Below are 13,399 nucleotides of genomic sequence, written 5' to 3' on the forward strand. Positions count from 1 at the left end.
TATAAAGTCAGTCTCATATCATAATCATTTTCGTCGCTAACCACAAAACCACAACAGGAAACAAACAAAAACAGAATGTGATAAGTCTGTAATATTACAATACTAAAATTTGGGGCTCAATTCTCTGCGTTGACCAAAGCGCATACAACCCATTGTGATGCTTTGGATCAAACAAACTGTCTTGTAATAGTTTATGGGCTCATATACTATTATATGCACTAACATATAGTGTTCAAATAAACATTTTATACGATTTCAAACAACGTAGAAACAAACCCACAAGGGGACGCAGTCTTACACCTAGGTTGAAAATCTTAGAAATCACAAAATATTACCCGCTGTGCAGCTTTGGGTCAAAACAAACAATTAGTCTTGTAATAAATTATGGGCTTATATATATATATGTGTATGTGTGTGTATATGCACCAAAATATACAGTTAAAATAAACAAGTTACACGATTTCAAATAACTTGAACAACGTATTATTACTGGCGCGAAAGATGCAATAAAATCCATCACCTTACAGAACAAGGTTTTACGTAAGTTGTAGACCTTCGCGCCACTTGTAAGACTAATTTTAACGACTTATACTTACGACTTTTAAAACTAGAAATCATATCAGGATAAAACATTAGATGAGAAGAGGCCATGAATCAGACATATAGAGAGGAAAGAACACAGAACCAGAACATATTTATCACTGATTTTGATATAAGGTCTATGTAACACTGTGAACCTAGTGCTCTCACATCCAGATGCATATATGTTTATACAGTCTCTGAACATATAACAAAGAAATATCGATGCGAACTACACTCTAAGAATAATCAGTTAATGAACCAGACCAACAAATGGATAAAGTCAATAAATCAAATCATATATAAAGATTGCCATATCGGACTTCATTAAATTAGTTACACAGGCCTGTTTTGTTAGGTCGTTCAATATTAATATATTCTCTAATAATCAATTAAGAAGATAGAGTTTGTAAATTTAACTGAGAAACGAAATTTATTTCTAGACTTTTCACGATGCTGTTTCGAAGACTGAAATATTTAGAAAGAAAAACGTAAAATCAATGAAATTACAAAACGTGTTTATTACGATTGATTTCTTTCGAATTATTTTAGCTTTTTGCAAAATACAAACAAATCAAGAAACTTCTATTTATGTATGGAATTAATTATAAGCTATTGGCGCTTGATTCAGATTTATAGAAAGATATGCACAGATTGTTTACAACTTGGCTAAAACTTATGAGATCAGACTTAAATTACTTCAAATGCTGAGCTTCGTTTAACATTTATAATTGAATTGTTTAATCTTCCAGTTCATCAAAATACATCTATATAGTTAGAATAGCATAATTAGTTCATATTGTTTATTGTATTAAGCCAAGAGAGATAACTTTAGGTTTAAGTAAGTAATGTTGAGCAGAAGGCATGTAGAGAAAGGTGTTAATGCTTCCAGATGAATAATCTCTTCTGGCCTAGGATTGCTTCGCTAACCACGTTGGGTTAATTTGAAGTAAGATAATAACAAATGAAAACATGCCTGTGATGACGCTGATAGTGAACCCCCTGGTTATGATATGGGCCTTCCAAACAGTGATACCAACCTTTGTGGAGTCGCTAAGTTGTAGGAGTAGCATATATTCCAAGTACGTGTCTGTCGAAACTGGTGAGGAGGTCTGGATGAAGTTGCGAATGAGCATGCTCCACGTATCAAGCTGAATTGCCAATCTTGAGGCTGACTCAGACATGACAAAAAAATAAGAAAATATTATGATACTTTCAAATAATATGAAAAGTCCTATAGCAATATTCGTAGAAGTTATTTCACGGAACGTTACACTATAGACTAAAAGACAGAATGTCCACATAAAGACTATATACCACCAAATTATGGCTGGGGCAAAAACTTCATCCAAAGAATCAATCCAAAAACAGATTTTACTGAACTTCTTTCTTAGCTTATTAAGATGGTTCCTAGTGGGTTTGATGTTTCTTTGTCGTAACTCTTCTACATCATTACCAACTTTATCCATTATCTTCTGAGTTAAATGACAAGAAAATCCCAAGTAACAAATACCTACAAACACAGGTATCACTGTCCAGAGAATAGAGTAAGTATTATCCGCAAAATATATCATTAAGTACGTTATCTCATACATGGTACTGTTAACAGAAACAGGATATAAATATATCTTATATGCAACGTACGGATCCTTAGTATACCACACCAGAACTTGGAAAATATTTAAAGCAACGTGAACTAACACTGCAAACCAGCTAAGAATGAGATAAGCAACAATCCACTTTTTCAGACGCCGAGCTTCCCTTTGCGCAGTTTCGAAAGAGGCTGCAAAATCAGTGAAGTTATTCAAAGTATTACTTTCCATGATCAGCCGTTTTCTGGTGACTGTTGCAGCAAAGAAATAAATAACGCTAGGGATTCGAAACATGCTTTTTGTAAATGATCCCCCATACGCCTCCAAAACGACAACGAATATACAGTGTAAGGCATACAAAATGCTAATCAAAGTATTGAAGTCGTAACATCTGAGCAGTCTGTTTCGATAATTTTCTCTACCCTCAGAGGTGCCCACTTTGGGTTGTTTGTCTTTAAGTGCCCCTGAAGAACTGTGGTAAATGCCTGAAGCTCTTAGAGACAGGATAAAAAAATTGAAGACGTCATGAACGCAGTCGTCCTCTTTTTCTTTACTGGTTAGAATACCTTTAGGATTTTGAACAGCGACAGCTTCAGGATTCATTAGGTGCTGAGTACCTATGATCGTAAATAAATTCATGCTTGAGTACAAAGCAGTTTAGATTCAAATATACATTAATATGTTTAAACGATATACCCTTCTTTCATTATGTTAATAATTCTGGATACAGGAAAAGCCAAATATGATCTTGTTGGAATAAAAGAAGGTTTTCGGAGCTGCTCGAGAGAACAAATAACCATTAATTTAGCGAATGTTACAGTTTAACTAAAGTAACTCTAAAATGAGCTTCAGGAACTCGTCTGATAAAACAGTTGATTGGCTGATGAGAAGTAACTGCTTCAGCCAATACGAGTATTAACAAATCAAAATAATTGTTTTTCGATATGAACTTAGTAATGTGCTTCTGTGGTGCCATCTTTACATATTACAACAGCATATCTTTGTTTAGAAGAAAATATCAAAACTTCCAAGTGCGATTTTCGAGGAAGAATTTGGTGGTAAATTTTATTATTTATGAGAGAACTGAGTATATAATCGCAATAGTGTCAGACATTTTGTTTTAATTTTGCTAATTTCAACTGGAATTAGTAAAAAAAAGAAATAAAACATTTTGAAGTATATATATATATATCAGTTATAAACTTCTGCAGTAATTTTTTAATGTCTCTCTGCAATATATTATTTTTACTACTTATATTTAAACCATTTTTAATTATCTACATATATCTGGAAAATAGAATATGATGGATCCTGTACCAATGAATTCTTCATTCGATCATTGGACTTAAACATTTTTCACTTAGATTTAAAATTATTTTATTCTGTAGACCTACATATAAGTTTAACCTACATTTTCGGGAGTTTATGGAATGTTGCTTTACAAATCTTTGTTCGTTCTAGTTATGTTTTGTGACTAAATCACTGTAATTATAATGTTTATGATTTCGCAAGATTACCTTTTGAAAGCAACGTTAAGCAACAAAATAGGGTTCGCATCCCCGTCTCGCCAAACATGCTCGCCCTTTCAGCCGTGGGGGCGTTATAATGTGACGGTCAATTCCACTATTCGTTGGTAAGAGAGTAGCCCAAGAGTTAGCGGTGGGTGGTGATGACTAGCTGCCTTCCCTCTAGTCTTACACTACTAAATTAGGGACGGCTAGCACAGATAGCCCTCGAGTAGCTTTGTGCAAAATTCAAAAAACAAACAAAGAAACAAAAGCAACAAAATTCCGCTTGTCAAAGAGTTTACTAAAACAAAAAACAAATCTGTGAAACACTTAAAATCTCACAAAAATCAGCGATTTCTATCTTCCGATTTCCTGGCAGCTCTGAAGGTACTGTTTTTAAATATTATTGGAAAGTCTAATCATAAAAACATAAGTTTCTATTCTGAACACGTTTAATCAAATACTTCGGTTTCACTTGCATTATTAAACTTTCCAAGATTTTATTTTTTAATAAAGATCCGTAAATTTATGAGTATCAAAAAACTGACAATTCCAGGCTCACTTTGTTTTTGTATTGTTGTTTAATTTTGCGCAAATCTACAGGAGAGCTATATGCACTAACCGTCCCTAATTTAGTAGTGTAAGACTAGAGGGAAAGCAGCTAGTCATCATCACCTACTGCTAACTCTTGGACTACTCTTTTACCAACGAGTAATGGGATTGACCGTCACTTATAATGATCCACGGGGTTGAAAGGGCGAGCATGTTCTATCATCAGGGATTCAAACCCGCGACCCTCAGGTTATGAGTCGAGCGCCCTAACCGCTTGGCTATGCTAGGCTTATCAAAACACTGAGTGCAAATATACGAGTTCATGGTTAGTAAATGTTTTTCATACATTACTTTCTGTTATGAGAAGTAATATTAAAAACATTTATTACTCTCATTGTCTACAACCATTACTTTTCTACTTAATACCAAAGAAAAATGCATCTAAACAAATTCAAATACTTACAAGGTTTTTAGGCTCTTTTCGAACAGGAACAAAGTAACCAAAAGTAATTTAATTGTATGAAAAGGCTTAAAATCTCCATACAAATCATCATTATAAGAGGTTTAATTGTATTTTGTTGGTTTGCTAGACCAAATTATGATGATAAGCCTTGAATAGGTGAAAATATAGTCCACAACAGAGGGTACAGTCAATCAAAGAAAACATTAGGCTTCTACGTCAAGGATTCTCTTTTCAGTTTTACCTTTGGTGAGAAACTCTGTGTTATATATAAAATTACTCTTTCTTTCCATTAAGAGGAACTTGATTGTTCATTATTAACCACAAAGCTTTGTAATGTTATGTCCATTACAGGGATCGAACATTTATAACATTTATTGTTATAAGTACTCAAGTTTTTAGCCGAGCTACTGTTGTCTACAGAATTATTAACTACACCTTCAGATGTTTTAATTGACTCATGAGTACAAATTATTTCAAATCAGTGAAAGATAGGGATATTTCGCTTCTTTGTTTTTTAACCAAGCACCAAGCTACATAATGGCGCTGTATCAACCACAGTTATTGAGTCCTGGTTTTAAGTGCGCGAGCTCACCAATGAGCAGCTAGAAGGATGAGAGGTAGAACCTTCTTAGTCAACCTAACCAAGTGGTAAGCAGCTTTACGTTTTTTTTTTCTCACCAAAATGAGCACATTTCCTATTAAAAAATACATTTTATTTCGAAACATTCGTTTTGAAATTTTAAGGTAATTACTTGTTCCTCCATGGGACAATGGATAATATACGGAATTACAAAGCTAAAATTCAGAGTAAGATTGCCTGCAATGAACACAACAATTAGTTCAGTGTAGCTTTGTTCTAAAACAAACGAACAAAAAGCAATCTCTTGATTAAATGGCATGTTGATATTTTGGAGATTTTGAGTTTACCTATCAGACCATACTAGGAATAGACCTATCCTTGATTGATGTTGTTTTTGAATTTCGCGCAAAACTACTCGAGGGCTATCTGCGCAGTTTAAGACTAGAGGGAAGGCAGCTAGTCATCACCACCCACTGCCAACTCTTGAGCTGCTCTTTTACCAACGAATAGTGAGATTGACCGTCACATTATAACGCCCTCACGGCTTAAAAGGCGAGCATGTTTGGTGCGACGGGGATGCGAACCCGCAATCCTCAGATTATGAGTCCCATGCCTTAACCCACGTGACCATGCCGGGCCGATATCTTTAATTGAAGCTACCTTTTTGTAAAAAAAATATGTGTAAAAGAACTAGAAGCCCTTAAAGAAAAAATAAACGATTAACATAGTAGACAGACAGATGTGGCTGTAAAAAGATGCCGTTTGAAGAGTATTTTGATTTAATTGCATCATTGTTCACACAGTACACATGCCCCACAGAAAAAACTTTGCAGGACACTTGTGATCGTTTACATATAAATTTAGTAGACTGATGACATTTAGAAAACTGCGATAGTTACATATTAACCTGTAATGTTTTACTGTTGAACGTCACTTATAACCAAACTAAGATTCTTTAATTAAAAGTTTTACACTCAGGATCAACACGTGGAACCTAAGGACTATTCATTATAACGACAATTCTGAAACTTATGAACGTATTTATTGTCGCGTTGGTATCGTTTTCATTGATTATATATTAACCAAATACTTTCAGCTTGATTCGTCTTATAACGAAAAGTATCCAAATTTTCGTTTATTGTGAGAAAAAAGTCAAAGCTCTTTACTTCTTGTGGAATTAAACGAGTACGATCGTTGCAAGTGATGACAACATAACAGACATGTTGAATGATCAGTATAGAAGTTAATGATCTATAATTACAGACAGGTACATAATAATTTTCTATACGTTGAAGTAATTATATGCATTAGAGTCTGTCTATGTATCAGGTATTTGTTCACACCACTGAGAACCAGACTTTCAAACATGCAAATTTGAATAATTCGAGTGAAATACCCGCTGTTAAAGTTTTCAGAAAGAATTAAAACTTAACAACAGAAAAAAATCTAAATTTTAGTTATGGAAGACAAAATTCAACAGTATAATAAAGATAAAACATTGTAACACACCGTCGAAGGGGGTATAGAGTGTTGTTTTGTTACTGTTATTGAATTTAATATGATACCGTCGAAGGGGGTATAGAGTGTTGTTTTGTTACTGTTATTGAATTTAATATGATACCGTCGAAGGAGGTATAGAGTGTTGTTTTGGTACTGTTTGTTATTTAATTTAATATGATCTTAGGAAACAGTAAGCTTCATATATTTTAGTATTTTTAGAAATATTTTTACACGAAAAGTCAACTACATTTTGAATATTTTTAATTTACGTACTTGTATGTGTGTTTTCTTGTAACAAAGACACATCAAACTATCTGCTAAGTCCATCAAGAGGAATCGAACCCCCTGATTGTAGCGCTGTAAATCCATATAAGCGAGAGACTATTTTACATATAGAGATATGTATATATATTTAGTATCATTTTTTTTCATAATTATTAGGTAAACGTTTAACATTTACGTCACCTCGTACGCCAGGGGATCAGTAGTCAGATTATGTACTAAAATATGAGGTTCGATTCCGAGCTGTGGAAACAGCAGACAACCCTTTTAGGGTTTGCTTTAAAATACCCAGAATACTTTATCATTTCCTTTATTGTTAATTTCAGTTGTCAATAACAGCAACTTTTCCTAAAGAAATAACAGCATTGTTGTCTCTCTAATAGCTCTACAAACAACACAAGATTTATGTTTAATAAATATACTTCAGATCAACATTGTTTGTAATTTTTCTGTTTTCTCTAAACTTTCATAGCAACTTTTTTTAAGCGTTAGGTGTTCGATTATTCAGAGTGTTTCAGGTGTTAGTAAACAACATTATTAATAGTTCAACTGAAGATGTATTACACAAATACTTATTTTCTTCGGATATCAATCATTACCATGGCTAGCACCTTCAACAATCACCCAACTTAATGTTTTTATATAGCTAAATACTAATTAATATCTACAAGGAAGTTCTGAAAATGATTATTTTTCTGTGTTAGCTGTGGTCAGGATTTTTAATGGGAGTCTATTGTGTTATGGGTTCCTTCCGGTTAAAATTCGAATGAAGAAAGGTATCCACGTTCCGCCGATTTATTTTCACGTGAATATAGAAGGCTTGTGTTATCTGTCTTTTTCACATCTGTGATTCATACCCTGTTGTTTTACTGGAATTTATTATATGGTCTTCTTTGGTATATCAGCTATTGCAGATATAACAGTATTACCTTCTGTTTGTTTGTTTTTTTTTTTTGCTGGCTTCACGTTCACAGGGAATGTTGTAATTGGTGTTTTCGTCTCTACTGAATCTTTACGTGGTTTGGTGGGTGCGAATTATGTTGTTATTCTGCAAAGTGTTCTGTCTTTCGCCTGCTTATTTATTTTCTGCATCTTTTTAGAGACATCTCTGATTAGGGAAATATGGTTCTTTGTGTGTAGGCCCGACATGGCCAGGTGGCAAGGACGTTCGACTCGTAATCTGAGGATCCCGGTTTCGAATCCCCATCACACCAAACATGCTCGCTCTTTCAGCCGTGGGGGAGTTATAATGGTACAATCAATCCCACTATTCGTTGGTAAAAAAGTAGCCCAAGAATTGGCGGTAAGTGGTGATGACCTTCCCTCTAGTCTTACATTGCTAAATAAGGGACGGTTAGCGCATATAGTTTTCATGTGGTTTTGTGCGAAATTCAAAGAACAAACAAACAAAAATTTATAGGAGAAATACTACTAAAGATATCATTTAACATCACCATTTGCAAAGTCCACAGGAAGAACACATTGCAGAGATGGTATGTCCTAATGGAGACAGAAATAAAATAAATATTGCACATATTAGAAAATTAACAACTATGAACACTATATATGTTTACAGTTTAAAGACACTTGCTGGGTTGTTACTAAATATTATTATTAAGTATTATTAATTGCATCGTGAGAGATGGTTATTGATCTCGAATAAGAAGTTGGTACTTGAAAGTCTTGATTAATGTTTTTCATCTATTACTTCATATATTAAAGTGCTCGAAAGCAAAAAAAAAAAAAACAAACGTATTATTAAAGCACTCAAAGTGTAGCTGATTAAGATGTTTAAAATACTTTGAAATTAATAATATGAAGGTTTAAATTTATATATGTTTCAAAGAGAAAATATTATTTGAAGGATACATTTAACCAACTATTTTGAAGAGCCACAATAAGCCAAATTTCACTATATAAAAACAGAAATGCGTTTGAAATATTCAGCCACGTTATTTTATTTTCCTCGTTTTATAAGAACAGCAATAGGTTCGTGAAAAAAGCTCAAAAATAATTTGTTGAAGGATTTAATTGAAATAAAATAAAAGAGAGGCCACATACAAGGCTTAAAAATGTTCATTACAGATCTGGGTTTTACTGTTGAGTACTAAGGATATATTTTTAAATTATTATACCAGATCTGCTTATAAGTTACAGTCTGAGCCGTTTTATTTTTCACGAGAGATATCTTATTAGTTTATTATGAAGTTACGACTAGTCGAATTGTTTTAATGTTAAAATTCAGTTTCAAAATGCAGATATAATAGGGTAGTATTCACTTTTATCAACGAGTGCTGAAGTTACTCTAGGTTTTATGATTCATGTGATGGTGCCTCCATCTATTGTTTATTATGTATAATTTATGGTGTTTTTGTGTTGCTGTTACAACGCGTGTTTTATTACTTTCATCTTTACCAAAATCGCAGATAACTCTTGAAAAACTACAAGAAACATTTTTAAGATTTATTATTTAGCTGCTTTTGCCTAGAATCGATGTCATTTGACCGCATAATACCATGTATTGCAGTACTTTGAGAAAAGTTTATAACGCGTTTTTGCTTCACCTCTGTTTGCCAGTATTATGATATGAAAGACTATTTAATGTAGATATTACTAACTTTTTGTTTGGCAAGTGGAAATTTTATAACTGGTTAATTTTGTTCATAACAAGAGAGTTTGAAGCAGATATTTTAAAATAAATGTTATAAAAAGTTTAATTACGTAACTCTGTAAGAGCTACGTTGTTTATAACTCATTGATGTCGAAATTATAGAACATCGCGTGAAATGTATTGATGTCGAGGATATATAGCGAGCAGACGATTTAATAATAAACATATAAATAGTGTGAGATGGATGGAAAACAGCAAACAAACAAAGACAGAGCAGACGATAAACAAAAGAAGGCCTAATTGTTGATATATATTAGAATGAAACTAACGGCGTTGAAAGAGATAAGAATAATAGTTTATCTTATGAAATAAGGTTAAAGGTGTTAAGTACATTCTCAGATTATTATGCAAGTATTAGAAACTAGATAAGATAATAGTAGTTGTTTCTCTGCGTGTGTTAAAGATTCAGAGTTTAGTACGGTAAAGAAAGTGAAGTTACACATTGAAGTGTTAAAATTTAGTTTTTGCCAAGATTCAGAAAGTTAATAAAAAAGGAATAATGCTAGACAGCTGGGATAATAAGAATAATACTTAACAAGATTACATAAGCCTTTTTAAGTATGATGAGGTTTGTCATAAAGTGATATCTTTCAGCTCAAACATTGAGCCGATTCATAAGCAACTACAAAATATTTAAGGTGAACAAAATTAAAATGACAGAAATGTGATGAAATATTAGTTAAACACTGAGGTTATGAGGGAATACGATAAACTCATATAATTTCTTTATTCTGGATAAGCATACAACCTGGAAGGAATATATTTGAAAATCTAATACTAAACAGATAAATTCATAATATGGAATTTTGGTAAGACTGTACTTTAATGTGTATTCGATGTAAAGGTAAATAAATACAAGGGTGAGATAGAATTTAATCAAATCATACAAACCTCAGTTTCTTGTATTTGCTTTTAGTTTTGTGTATCTTAGAATTTAATTTTATATTAATCCTTATACTCTGTTTCTTGTCCTATTCGGGCCTGGCATGGCCTAGCGCGTTAAGGCGTGCGCTTCGTAATCTGAGGGTCGCGGGTTCGCGCCCGAGTCGCGCCAAACATGCTCGTTTTCCCAGCCGTGTGGGCGTTATAATGTGACGGTTAATCCCACTATTCGTTGGTAAAAGAGTAGCCCAAGAGTTGGCGGTGGGTGGTGATGACTAGCTGCCTTCCCTCTAGTCTTACACTGCTAAATTAGGGACGGCTAGCACAGATAGCCCTCGAGTAGCTTTGTGCGAATTTCCAAAAAAAACCAAACCTTGTCCTATTCTTAACCTCAATTACCGAAATACACTTTCAACATTTTCAAACTTGGCTTTACAGATCTAGCTATGAGGCATGTGAACTGCCTGACAATCGACTGAACTCACAAGATGTCTCCTATGAACCACCTAGCAGACTCGAAAATCAGTATAATGAATTATAGATTTTTCATCAACGTAGACGTTCAAGCATCTGTATGCTTAACTGTTGGTGTTACGTGATGCACAAACTCAGGGTTTGATTCTTGAAATAGTGCTTAAGGAGTAACCACGAAGTAAAAAAAGATTGGTTCCTTTTAGCAGATTGTACATGTTTGTAATCAATAATCCTATATTCTCCTTACTTTATGATGCTGGCTTGTAATTTGTTTTAATTTTGATTTTATTTAAGCTCTCTACTGATGTTTTTTCTGATTTATTCTTATCCTTATTTTATAATTGTTATAACAATTGTGATTGTTAATATTGAATATTTTGTTTGTTTAATTTTACAACTTCGAGTTTTATTTTAATTTGACTGAATGTTGGAACGTTTATATTTCTCGTCCGTTTCATTAGCGTAACCGTTATGGTGTCGTGCTTTCAATATGGAGTGGTGATTTAATGAAACTCGGAACCTATTAAGTAATTTTCTAATTTAGACCTTTAAATGTTTACTTTAAAATCAAAACCCTAAAATAAGGGATTTGGGTGTTGTGATTGTTAATATTGTTATATTTTATCTTTCATAGCTAGTGCACATTATATCTTCAGTAAAGTATACTTAGAAAATATTTACAAATTTTTATATATATTTTATCTATATGGCTAACGATGGCCTTTTAAACCACGTATAAGAAAATAGTAAATTTACAAATATCCCCTACCTTGTACTTGTTAGGTTCTGCTTTTATATCATGTTTTTCAACAGGTGGTACAGAGACTTGTACAAAGTATTATAAGTTTATCTAACTTAATACAATTATTTGGAATGCTTTAGGCAATCTAAGAACTGTGGAGTGATACACAAGGATTCGAGTATGAGTCAAATGTGGGGTAGTTACCTAGATTTAAATCAATCTTCCTGATCAGATCTATGTACTATGCATATATGAAGACTATCTTTTTTCTACCCCAACAGTCAATCAGAACTTAGTTATAAATCAGACGCTGGCCAAGAAGGAACATACACAATTCCCATTTTATCATATCAATAAAGATTGCATTACTTCCACAGTTCACTATTTGAATTTATTGTAATTCTTTGCATAACGTTTCCGGATTTTGCGGATACTTGATATTTTTTTTGCTAGTCATCAGTACTTAAATACAACATGCTTAGTTGAGGTCTGAAACAAGAAAAAACTCAAGATAATGTTTATTTCAGTTGAGTTTTATACAAGTACCCAGAGCTTGGAAGCAGAAAATATTAGGTTATTTAATGATAAATCAGTTAACAATGAGAAGTGGAGAAGTCAATGCTAAAAACAACATATAAGTTAATCTTGAAATACGTCAAGTGAAACATGTTAGAATTCATACAGAATAGGAGGTCTGTTCAAAAAATACGCGGACTATTTGAATTGCGCGGCTCCAGTTGGTTCCAGGGAAATCCGCTTGGTGTCGCTAGGTTTGCACAGATCAGCTAATTACGACTTACGACGCCATTTCCCGATTGCAGATATCTTAATTTGTGTATTAGCTACGCGGTTTTAAGTGAAGTGCGATTTTTTTCGTTTGGCGGATTTCAGAATGAATGACCTGAAGGAGCAACGACTTCCTGTGAAATTTTGTGTTAAACTTGGAAAATCTGCGACTGAAACTTTTACTATGATTAACACGGCTTACGGTGATGTTGCTATGAAGCGTACGGCATGTTTAAAGTGGCATGAACGTTTTAAGGATTGTCGACAGTTCATTGAAGATGATGAGCGTCCTGGACGTCCTTCCACGTCAACTGACGACCCACACATCGACAAAATCAACACCCTGGTGCGGGCAAATCGACGTCTGACTGTCAGGGATCTTGCTGAAGAGTGTGGGATATCAGTTGGATCTTGTTACGAGATTTTGACAGAAAGATGCACCGCGTTGCTGCGAAATTTGTGCCTCAGAACTCGTGAGTTATTGGCCAAACACTCGATCACTGTTCTTCTCCATCCACCTACTCACCTGACCTTGCTCCTTGCGATTGTTTCTTGTTCCCCAAACTCAAAAGACCCTTGAAAGGAGGAAGATTTGAGACGATTCCCCGAGATTAAGGCAAATGCGACGAAGGAGCTGGAGGACATTACAAAAGAAGCATACCAGGACTGTTTCAACAAGTGGAAACACCGTTGGGATAAGTGTGTGCGTTGGGGAGGAGAGTACTTTGAAGGGGTCCCAGACCTGTAACTTCTAAATAAAGTACATTTTGTTTTATGACGTCAGTCCG

Source organism: Tachypleus tridentatus, chromosome 1 (assembly GCF_004210375.1).
Source record: "Tachypleus tridentatus isolate NWPU-2018 chromosome 1, ASM421037v1, whole genome shotgun sequence".
NCBI classification, from domain to species: Eukaryota; Metazoa; Arthropoda; class Merostomata; order Xiphosura; family Limulidae; genus Tachypleus; species Tachypleus tridentatus.